The sequence below is a fragment of the Mixophyes fleayi genome, chromosome 4 (genome assembly GCF_038048845.1).
Source record: "Mixophyes fleayi isolate aMixFle1 chromosome 4, aMixFle1.hap1, whole genome shotgun sequence".
NCBI lineage: Eukaryota > Metazoa > Chordata > Amphibia > Anura > Limnodynastidae > Mixophyes > Mixophyes fleayi.
Window position 1 is genome coordinate 119,473,957 of NC_134405.1, and position 9,854 is coordinate 119,483,810.

At 37.1% G+C, this 9,854-nt stretch overlaps 1 protein-coding gene across 1 annotated transcript in view; it reads right to left on the bottom strand.

Annotated features, from left to right (window-relative positions):
* The window catches only part of THSD4 (thrombospondin type 1 domain containing 4), a 637,279-nt gene extending 629,583 nt beyond the window's left edge, over positions 1-7,696 (bottom strand). The window contains exon 1 of the mRNA XM_075208082.1: positions 7,424-7,696. The gene's annotated coding sequence lies outside the window, so the exon portion shown is untranslated. The remainder of the gene's footprint in view (positions 1-7,423) is intronic.
* Positions 7,697-9,854: the final 2,158 nt, after the last annotated feature.

Below are 9,854 nucleotides of genomic sequence, written 5' to 3' on the forward strand. Positions count from 1 at the left end.
CCGCGAATCCTGCGCAGTATTGCCGTTAATACTGTACCGCATTAACGCGGGTTTTCGTACACAACCCTATGGGCTGCGAACGAAAATCCACGTTATTGCGGTACTTTGTATTGACTATGCGGCCCGTTCCGGCGCGATCCCGCTGACCGGAAAGCTAATTGAATATGCCCCTAAGTGTCATATTCAATTAGGACGGCAATCACGATTATGTACACCTCCCGTTAACGCAACACCACAGATTTTGTGCGCACCCCAAAGGGTTGCGAAGGGAAACCCACAATGTTGTGGTACCACAGTGTCACTTTACATGCACAGCCACGCGGGATTGCAATCGCCAGATCTAATTGAATATGCTCCTATGAGAATTATAGATTGTAATTATTGTTCCCGATGTAGGAGCTCCCTTCTAAACTAAAAAAGATCTGGTTTTATGCGACACAGTTACTTAACATTTGTGAATATATCTCTGAAACATTTAGGAACTTTAATTCTATGGGGAAGCAATTCTCTGAATATACATCTTCATATTCAAAAATCTACTGATGAAAACTGCAGAGAGCCTCTAACTGCTGACTATATAACATTGGCATGCTCTAGTAAATTAGTAAGACTTACAATTTCTTATATTATGTCATGGTGTGTACAACATATTACTGTATGATTAATGGCCCTATATTCCGTTTATTCAATGCTCCATCAATTAATTTTATGGCTGACCCATCCTTACCACACAGATTTGATATTAAACATGTAGCAGGCATTGGTTACTTCACATTATTTGAACATGGTGTAACTTCTGCCAGTTTTGAGCCAAATTAAAAGACAACTCAACATTTAGTGTAGTTTGCTTTAATTAAATATGTCCCTCACGCAGTGTGAATAGGGGGTTCTTCCCTGGACCTCCATCGTTACCCAAAGGTGCTTCAGTTCTCTGTGCTGGAGGACTAAACCTGCCCATAGCTCTACAATAAAGCTCTATGGAAGTAGTACCACGTACTTCCTTTGAGAGCCATTGGTCGCATATCTATTTGGTCTCCGCTGGACAAACACCATTCTGAGCAAGCCGGCTTTTAGCTTCATGTAAAGTGGGATTTGCTCCATTTGCCGTACATGGAAGAGGGCATATTTAATTTCAAAAGCAATCTGCTTTGACACTATTCATCACTATGTTGTTAGACAGAAAAAGGGTGACAAGAATCTGTAAAATGAGTGAGACATTTTAATATGCTTCACTGAAATTTCATGAGCAACCAACACAAGAAAAAAATATAGCAGGTTATATACTGCTGCTCAATTCAACTAATAAGCTGAAAAAAAACTATACTATACAGAAAAAGGTAAACATGGAACTTTGGGTCTCTCCCCAAGTCTAGTTACCACCAATATGTGAAGATCCATTTCCCCAATTCTGGCACTATCTGGAGAATCAGGACAATTACAGTACACATAATGTAAAGAAGCCAATCAGCAAAAAAATAAGTGTCACATGTCTATAGCTTTATAAAAGGAGTTTACAGACACTCTGGCACTACTGTTTCCTGGATTGTTCTAGAGAAAGTGTCACTGAATGCTAATATTTGTAACTGGCGCATGAGCCGTCACTGATCAGTAACCTGATCTCCGACTATTCTAATCTTTATGTTCACATATTTTCTGTGCACATGTGGAACATAGCAGCATTGCCTGATTAGCCCATTTTATTTTACACACTACTTTTCAGAAACTGTGAGTTTGAAGGTGGAAACGTTCACATGACTCGGTGCAGCTGCCACTTAGCAGACTCATGACAAGCATTTGTTTTGTTAATTGCCTGCCCCACCAATCACATCTGAGAAGCACGACTCTCCCCCAATCCCCCTTCCTTACAAAAAATATATATATATATATATATATTTTGAAGGAAAGTAATTATTCTAGGTTTATAAATTCAAGACCTTACAACCATATGTTATCTTAGGTCAGTTATCTTTGTAAGCAAAAGATCGTTGGCCTGGAATTTATTTCAGAGTGACATGGATAACATGACAATAGTCAAGTCTTTAGTATGTGTACAAAGGGCCAATCAAGGTCACCAGGTACAAAAAGGTAGGAATGTCGGCCCTGATCCAACATATCAATATACATCATAGTCTCTTTTGGGAGAAACATGCAAGACCTGATAGAATTGCAATAATGCATTATTTATACCAATGGCAATTGTCCTTGCTGATGGTGATAAGGGAGGGTACATGTTGATCATTATGAAACTGAAGGTCCCCCTCATAACAATTTTGAAGAGCAAACTAAAAGTTCTCAGTCATTGTCAATTAATTTCTATAATAATTCCATGAGAAAATTTCAAACCAACCACAGTTATGGCTACCAAGCATCACTGCTGAGACAGCAGGGCACATTCCGCCATTTATATGATAGATTTGGAAACATTGGCTTTCAAGTTTGTTGGCTATCATCGTTCTGGGAATTGATGGCTTGTGCAAAACTAAGATGGCCAGTGCCCAGTCTGTATTATTTTTTAATCAAAGCTGTAACCACTTTATGTGCAGATATAAAAGAAAATACTGAAATGTATCAATATAGTCTTATAGGTTCTTGTCCGGTGTTCTGGGAACTGGGAACTATCCGTGGTACCCCAGTAGTATCCCTATCACTACTCCTGCCCCCATGTAAGCTAGAATTCCTCACTTGTCATATTATTCTCTCAGACAAGCTGCTCAATATAGTCAAGAAAAATGCAGCACCTGGTAGCTTATCATTTGTTCAATTCAAGTTATTATTACCAAAAACATGTTTTTTATTTTTTATAATAATAATAATAATAATAATAATGTCTTCCATTATTAAGTGACCCTGTGAGCAGCTTTAATTTTACTGCTTCCGATGCCGCCACACTCTTACAAGACCATTGCTTATAAAAAGGGTGACTATGTTCACCCCCCTTCCCCCTGACATTTTCTGTTTTGTTTTTCACAGTTGACCAGTTATGATCCCTGCTCCACCCCCCTAACCATGTTACACAGTCTACCTGGAATAATAATAAGATGGGAGTTATTAGTTACAATGAGTAGACATAATTATTCATTAAATAAATATAGAGCTAACCTCACTATGGGACTAGCAATATAATACATTTATTTGATATGCTATTGTAATAACTAATTATAATTGAGTTTTACAGGTTAATCCTGTGATATCTCAGCGTAGATAACGGGTGGATTACTTGCACTGCATTGAAGTATAGCCATAACATAATGACAGATGACCTCAGTTTTGTTTAGTATTGTAAAACTAGTCTGACTGTGTGTAGAACTCAATGGCAAGTCTGCTGAAATTCAACTGAATGAGAAAATGATTAAATTAAACGGCTCCCTAATTAAAGCTCAGACTAGCTGGTTGCAGTAAATGTGTATGTGATATATATCACACACACACAAACATGAATATGCACACAGAATTGTATATTAGTTGTTTCTACTTTTTTGGTGAATTACAATTCACATTATGAGCATTAAGTTTTTACAAATGTTTATGACAATTTGTTTAGGGGGATTCAGTTGTCTCCTCATGCAGCTGAATGTCTTGGCCCAGCCCTCATCAGAGCTGAGGGCATAACTATAATCATAGCAGACTTTGTGACTGTTGTAGGACCTTGTACAGGCTACCTCACAGCTAGATGCGGACCTACCAATGATGCAGCAGGTGCTGTGCACCGGGGCCCAATGAGATAATGAGGCCCGCTGCAGGGCAGCTGCAGAGGGTTTGGGGCCCTCGGTTCCCTCCTCCCTGTACTGGGGCTCACAGATCGCTAGTTCCACCTCTGGTTAGATGTAGTGCAGTTTTACATTCCTTACTTATTAGTATAATGTGAATATTAAGGTATGAATGTATAAAAAGAAACAACTTACTTATTTTCTATAAACGTGCTATATACCCAACAATGTTCCCGATTGGAAAATCAGACCAAGCTTCTGTTCTGACAAAGTCACTCCTTGATCCACCCATACTACACTCCAGTGACTCTACACTCCTATTTCTGGTATATCACGCCCATTTTAGTCTCCACAAACATATGGGCTGTTAGGAAGTATGATGACTTGCAGAACTCCCCTTCAGCAGAATTCCCATTGTTTTCCATCACTTCCCCATAGCCAATTTATCTTCTCTGACGTAGAGCCCTCCCGTCAATCTTATTCCTACAGAATAATCCTCTCACAATACAATAATCTAGAGGAACATCCTAATAACAAGGCATAGGTATGCACTCACTGGGTGCAAGGTTAGACAGGCAGAGGTGAGAAAATATGAAAAAAAAAAAGTGGCAGACATAATATCCCAATACTGGTTATGTAGGGCCCATATAGAGAGATAACACTATGCACAATTAACCAAAGGAAAATTATAAGGTCTTGGCGCTCTAAATGGAGGAGTAACTACACAACCTGAGGAAGTGATATGACATGAAACACTTTGTGATATAACAATACAGTAGATTGAATGTACAAAAATGTCTCTTATTATAGGTATAACTATACAAGTAACTAAAATATTTATAGTACAAATTGGAAGCTATTATTCTTTATTTTCTAAAAGAGAGGTTCAGTTATACAAAGTACCCTCCTGGGCATCAATGCTGTGTATGGTCACTTTGAAAAAGCAGAACATTAGATTACATTATACTTTTACAGTTGATACCTAACCTGAATGACGTGCAACTGGAGAGACGTCAGTAAATGTTAAATCACTATATATATCCAATCCATCTGAGAGTGAGCTGCGTACACGCTGTGTCCAATCCCCGCTGCACCCAGCATCCCTAATATTAGTTTCCTCCCAAGAAAGAAAATACTAACTGGATGTGCTAACCCTTCACAACATTTAGGTAATTAGGAGCATATTAGTTTATACTTTGTCCTTACATTCATATTCACTATTTTCACCATTTTATAATTTAGGGTAAGAAAACACTTATTTATTGTGAATTTGTAGGCTTTATTAGTGCTAGTGAGTACACCCATACAACCATAACGGATTGAGGGGATGTAGTTTTAATGGGTTAAACATAAGGACATATTTACAAATAAAATATTTTTTTTTTGGGATTGTGTGTCAGTGTTGCTCATTAGAATATGTAGCCCTTGAGCTCTTGCTGGTCTTTGTTCAACTTACTGTGTCAGGTAACCTGACAATGCCCATTCCTTTCTTGCCTCCTACACACTTGAGCTGGAGGCTGCCATCAGTGTATTCGATATGGCAGTGCTGCTTGATAAGCTCCAGTTTTCTTAGATCATATATTTGTGAATGACTACAGACACTTATAAGGATTTAAGGAATCTCCCGTGCAAACCATAACACTTCTCAAGTAACATGAGAAAATGTGTGGACAGATGCTGAATTTTATAATGATATATGTAATGCTCTGGTATAATTATGTACAGTGTACTTTATGCACTTTATCTGCTCTGAGTTACAAGTTAGTACTGTTTACCCTACACCGCACTTGATGTGAACTGTGCTACTGTGTCTAACAGGAACAATCACACCTGACTAATAAATGTAAATGTTAAGGGGCCTATTAATTTATCTGTTTTTACAGCAAAATCCTCCGAAAATGGACGTTTTCAGAGGACTGCCAAATGTTAAAGTAAAGGTATAATTTATTAATAGAGCATTACAAAACTATTGTAGATATCTGCTGCTTTGCCTGTTTTTTCGAATTCCAAAGCAGTCCCCATAGATGTCTATGAGGACTGCGATTTTACAAGTTCTGAAAATATTCGGAACTTGTGCACGATGGAAGCTGGCGCCAGCCATTGAAGCCTATGGGGAGAGCATTACAGTAGAGGGATTTTCGGATCCCTCACCGCAACTTACTGCTCTTCCCTCCAGTCACTACTGCAAAGGTGGCCACTTTGTGGTAGATACCATAGAAAAGATAGGATCATGCTCTCTCATCAGCAGCAGTTTATCATGACTGCTGTTGAAGATTTTTAATAAATATGATATTTCAATCCGTATCTTTGCGATAAGGATTGAAAGGGATCATGGTTAAAATGCAGCGATTGGTAAATATGGCTGCTCGTAAGGCCATCTGTTGTGATCATAAGAATGTTTTATACACTCACAAAAATATTACATATAATGATTGACAACGTGTACCTTGCTCACCGCCAAGGTAACCATTTTGTGGGATCAGAAAATAATCATAAAAATGTAGTCAATAAAATCACCCAGATCAATACATTGAATATTGATTTACTCCACAAAATGGCTGTCTGCAATAAGAGAAGCCACAAAATGGCTGCTTACAATATAGGTAGACAACAGGAGTTAATTATGGTTTAATTTTAAAAGCAGGTGTTGGTTCATTTGCTATTTGGTGACACTAATAAGTGATGAGAGGCACAGTTGAGTTTTCAAACCCAAAATACATCTCTTTTTGGTGGGAAGACAAAAGTTAAAAAAATGTATGTTTAAGCCTGCTAAACTATATCATTTTATTTCCAATAAATTAATGACAGCTTGAACATGACATCTGCAGCCCACAGGACTCTTCCAGATGTGATCCCAAAAATAGTGCAGGAATGAATCCCCGCCCCATTAAAAATAGTGAATCACTGTCTAAAAGTAGAACATTCCTCTTTAAGAATAAATCATTACTTTTCATTCTCTCACTTTCTGAAAACAGTAAATGTTCCTGTCACTCGTTTTTACTTCGTCTTTTATGCCTGATTTACAACAATACATGTTGGCAGATTTTTAAAAACACATTCTTCAAGGTAAATTAAAATTAGACATATACAGACTGCCAGCAGTATGCAGACAGCTGTTTAATCTCCGGATTTATCACTCTGCTCATGAGCCCTTGAGCAACGCAACTCGCCTTTACCTGCATGTGTCAGGAGGAAGAGAGCGCAGGTAACAACATCCCTGGGTAATCAAAGGGATTAAAGGAAAACCACACACAAGACATGTACACTACTGGAGCTCCTTCAGATCCAGAGGGGCCATGATATGCCTCCACCTACCTGACAGGTGCTCCCTAATTACCAACACCTTGGTACCAATGCGCTTTTATACTCGTACACCATAAAAAATAATTCTACATATTAGCTCTAAACAGGACTTTATACACATACATATATATATATATATATATATATATATATATATATATATATATATATATATATATATATATATATATATATATATATATATCACAGAGACACATTCGAACTTCGAACGTTCAGGAATTTGTAACAAGTTAAATATTTTTATAGTATTCTATGAGGACCAGGTGCATGGAATAATATAACATTACTGTTTATCATATTACTGGAAACATTAAACAGATTCATAGTAGTAATACTGCATAGATGAAATCAAGCATTCTTCCTGAGCAGCCTCAAAATACCACGATGCTTACCTGGGCTGCAGGATCCTGTGAATCTCCCAGGTCTTTCGCTGTCGTTCAGATTCCCAAAATAGTTTAAAACACAAGTGATTACTACCCAAGTAATCTCGGTTTCTTCAGTGGTTGAAAAACAACAATAACAAAAAAGTAAAAATCAACTGAGTCCCTCCAACAGAGGAGATGTGTTAAAGCGGAAAAGTGCATGCAGGTTCACTCCAGTTCCTTGGCAACTCCACGCTGTGGGAAAGGGGGAAGCTTCTCTCCATGCAGCTCCGTCCCACGAGTGCTACACTACTTGTTTTATTTGGGACATGCACTGTCAACTGCTGGGAAGCCCGGAGGAGAGACTGTGCTCTCTACCCCCACCTGCTGGTCGACTAGTATCACGGAAAGAAGTCGTTTGGAACATAGATTTGTAGTGAAGTGTGTCTATATCAGACTTTGACAACTTGTGACAGTCCAATTATTGTAGAACTGCAAGTTCAACTTACAATTAAAGCCCGGAGAGCTACAACTTCCCTATCTCTGGTTTAGATCATAAGGATACTCAGTGTTTTATCAATGTTACCCGATAGCCCATAATTACTGCAAAAAATATTTAAGGGTAGAGGACAAGGTAAAGTAGCTCTGTAAAAAAATATAATGTAAAATAATGTCCTAAGACATATATTGAAAAGCATTGCACGTTTTTACGGCTTTTTGCTTTGACATATTGCATATAAAGTTGTACCACTTATTGTTAGGATAGATTAAATTACGAAGAAAAGTTTACTACTTTTTTAAACATTATTAAGGATCATGAATAATTTTAGGATTTTCCTCTTTATTTCTTCTTATATGAAAAATTCTATATTTCACTTATCTTGACCACAGCATCATTTAAAAAAAGTAGCCCAACAGTCCCGATTTTCATTGGATATTCCAGACTTCTCTGAGCCATACTCGTGATGTGGCGTAATAGGTTGACCAACTAGGGTGTTGGCTCTGTTGTCACAACACCACGGGAACAAGGGCCTTGATATTTGGCAGATCGGCCAAACACCCATCAAAATTTACAGTAAAAAAAAACACAAAATGACAATAGGAAATTGTCCAACGGTGGCTGTGGCTGTTATGATGGTCTGTACCTGGACCTTTACTGATTCTAATAAGCATCGATTGCATGATACTGACCTACGCATTTACCTCACAGGTGGGTTCAATACCCTACCAACTACCACCTCCTACAACTGTGAGGGAGGGAATCTATTCTGTGAAATTTCCTTGGTTGTGTATATATTTATTTGTGTATTTGGTGTATATGTACAATGCAATATATATATAAATTACAATAAACCATTTTTTTTTTTCAGTGGTCAAAATAGAAATTTAGTGGTATGGAAACTTAGAGGTGGCGGTAAGCAACATTTAATGGGTATGTAAGTGAACGGAATTTGATAGTTTAAACCTTTTACAATCAAAGCAATAGGAGAAGTTGCAGTATAGCACACTAACATAAGCACCTCCACTTCAACCACTGTATGCATGTGGAGAGAGAGAGATTGATATAGATATATATATATATATATATATATATATATATATATATATATATATATATATAAATATATATATATATATATATATATATATATATATATAAATATATATATATATATATATATATATATATATATATATATATATACATATATATAAATATATATATATATATATATTCATATATATATATATATATATATATATATATATATATACACACACATATGCATATGTTTGTAGATAGATAGATAAATAGATATAGTCCATGTTTGCACTCGGTTGCTGATAGTTGTATTTAGACCCATTGATCTAGAGGGTAATATAAAACACATACTGCATCACCGACTATACACTGACCCTTTGTTTTGACTGCATAGACAGGCAGCAGCTGATACGGTCTAACCTCCAAAATATAAAACAGTGTCAAGCCATGTCCATGCGGCCACTGAGCAGTGTTACCCAAGATCTGAGCGTCTCTATGTTATAAATACTGCCTGAGTTCTCTGTCAGCAACCCCCATCCAGAAACCTTTATCAAAGAAAGCAAATCCCTGTAAAATAATTGTTATAGCTATCACACCTGTTACAGTGTGAGGGAACAAGTACTAGCTTTGACACATATCACGGGAGCTTAAACATGTATTGTTCATTCATCCACTGGGGTTAGCATGTTAACAATTCACAGCAAACTATGTTAACATACACTAGCAAATACAAACCATTTGTTATATGACTGCTAGGGAGATTAGGAAAATCTGACAGTGTGTCAAGTTGTTAAGCATAAATTATATCCTATATCATACAAGTTGTATTCAACACTTTGCCCCACAGTCGCTGTGTTGAGAGTTGTAGTGTTATTTGTTTACAGTAATGTACTGTTATACCACATACTGTCTGTTTGT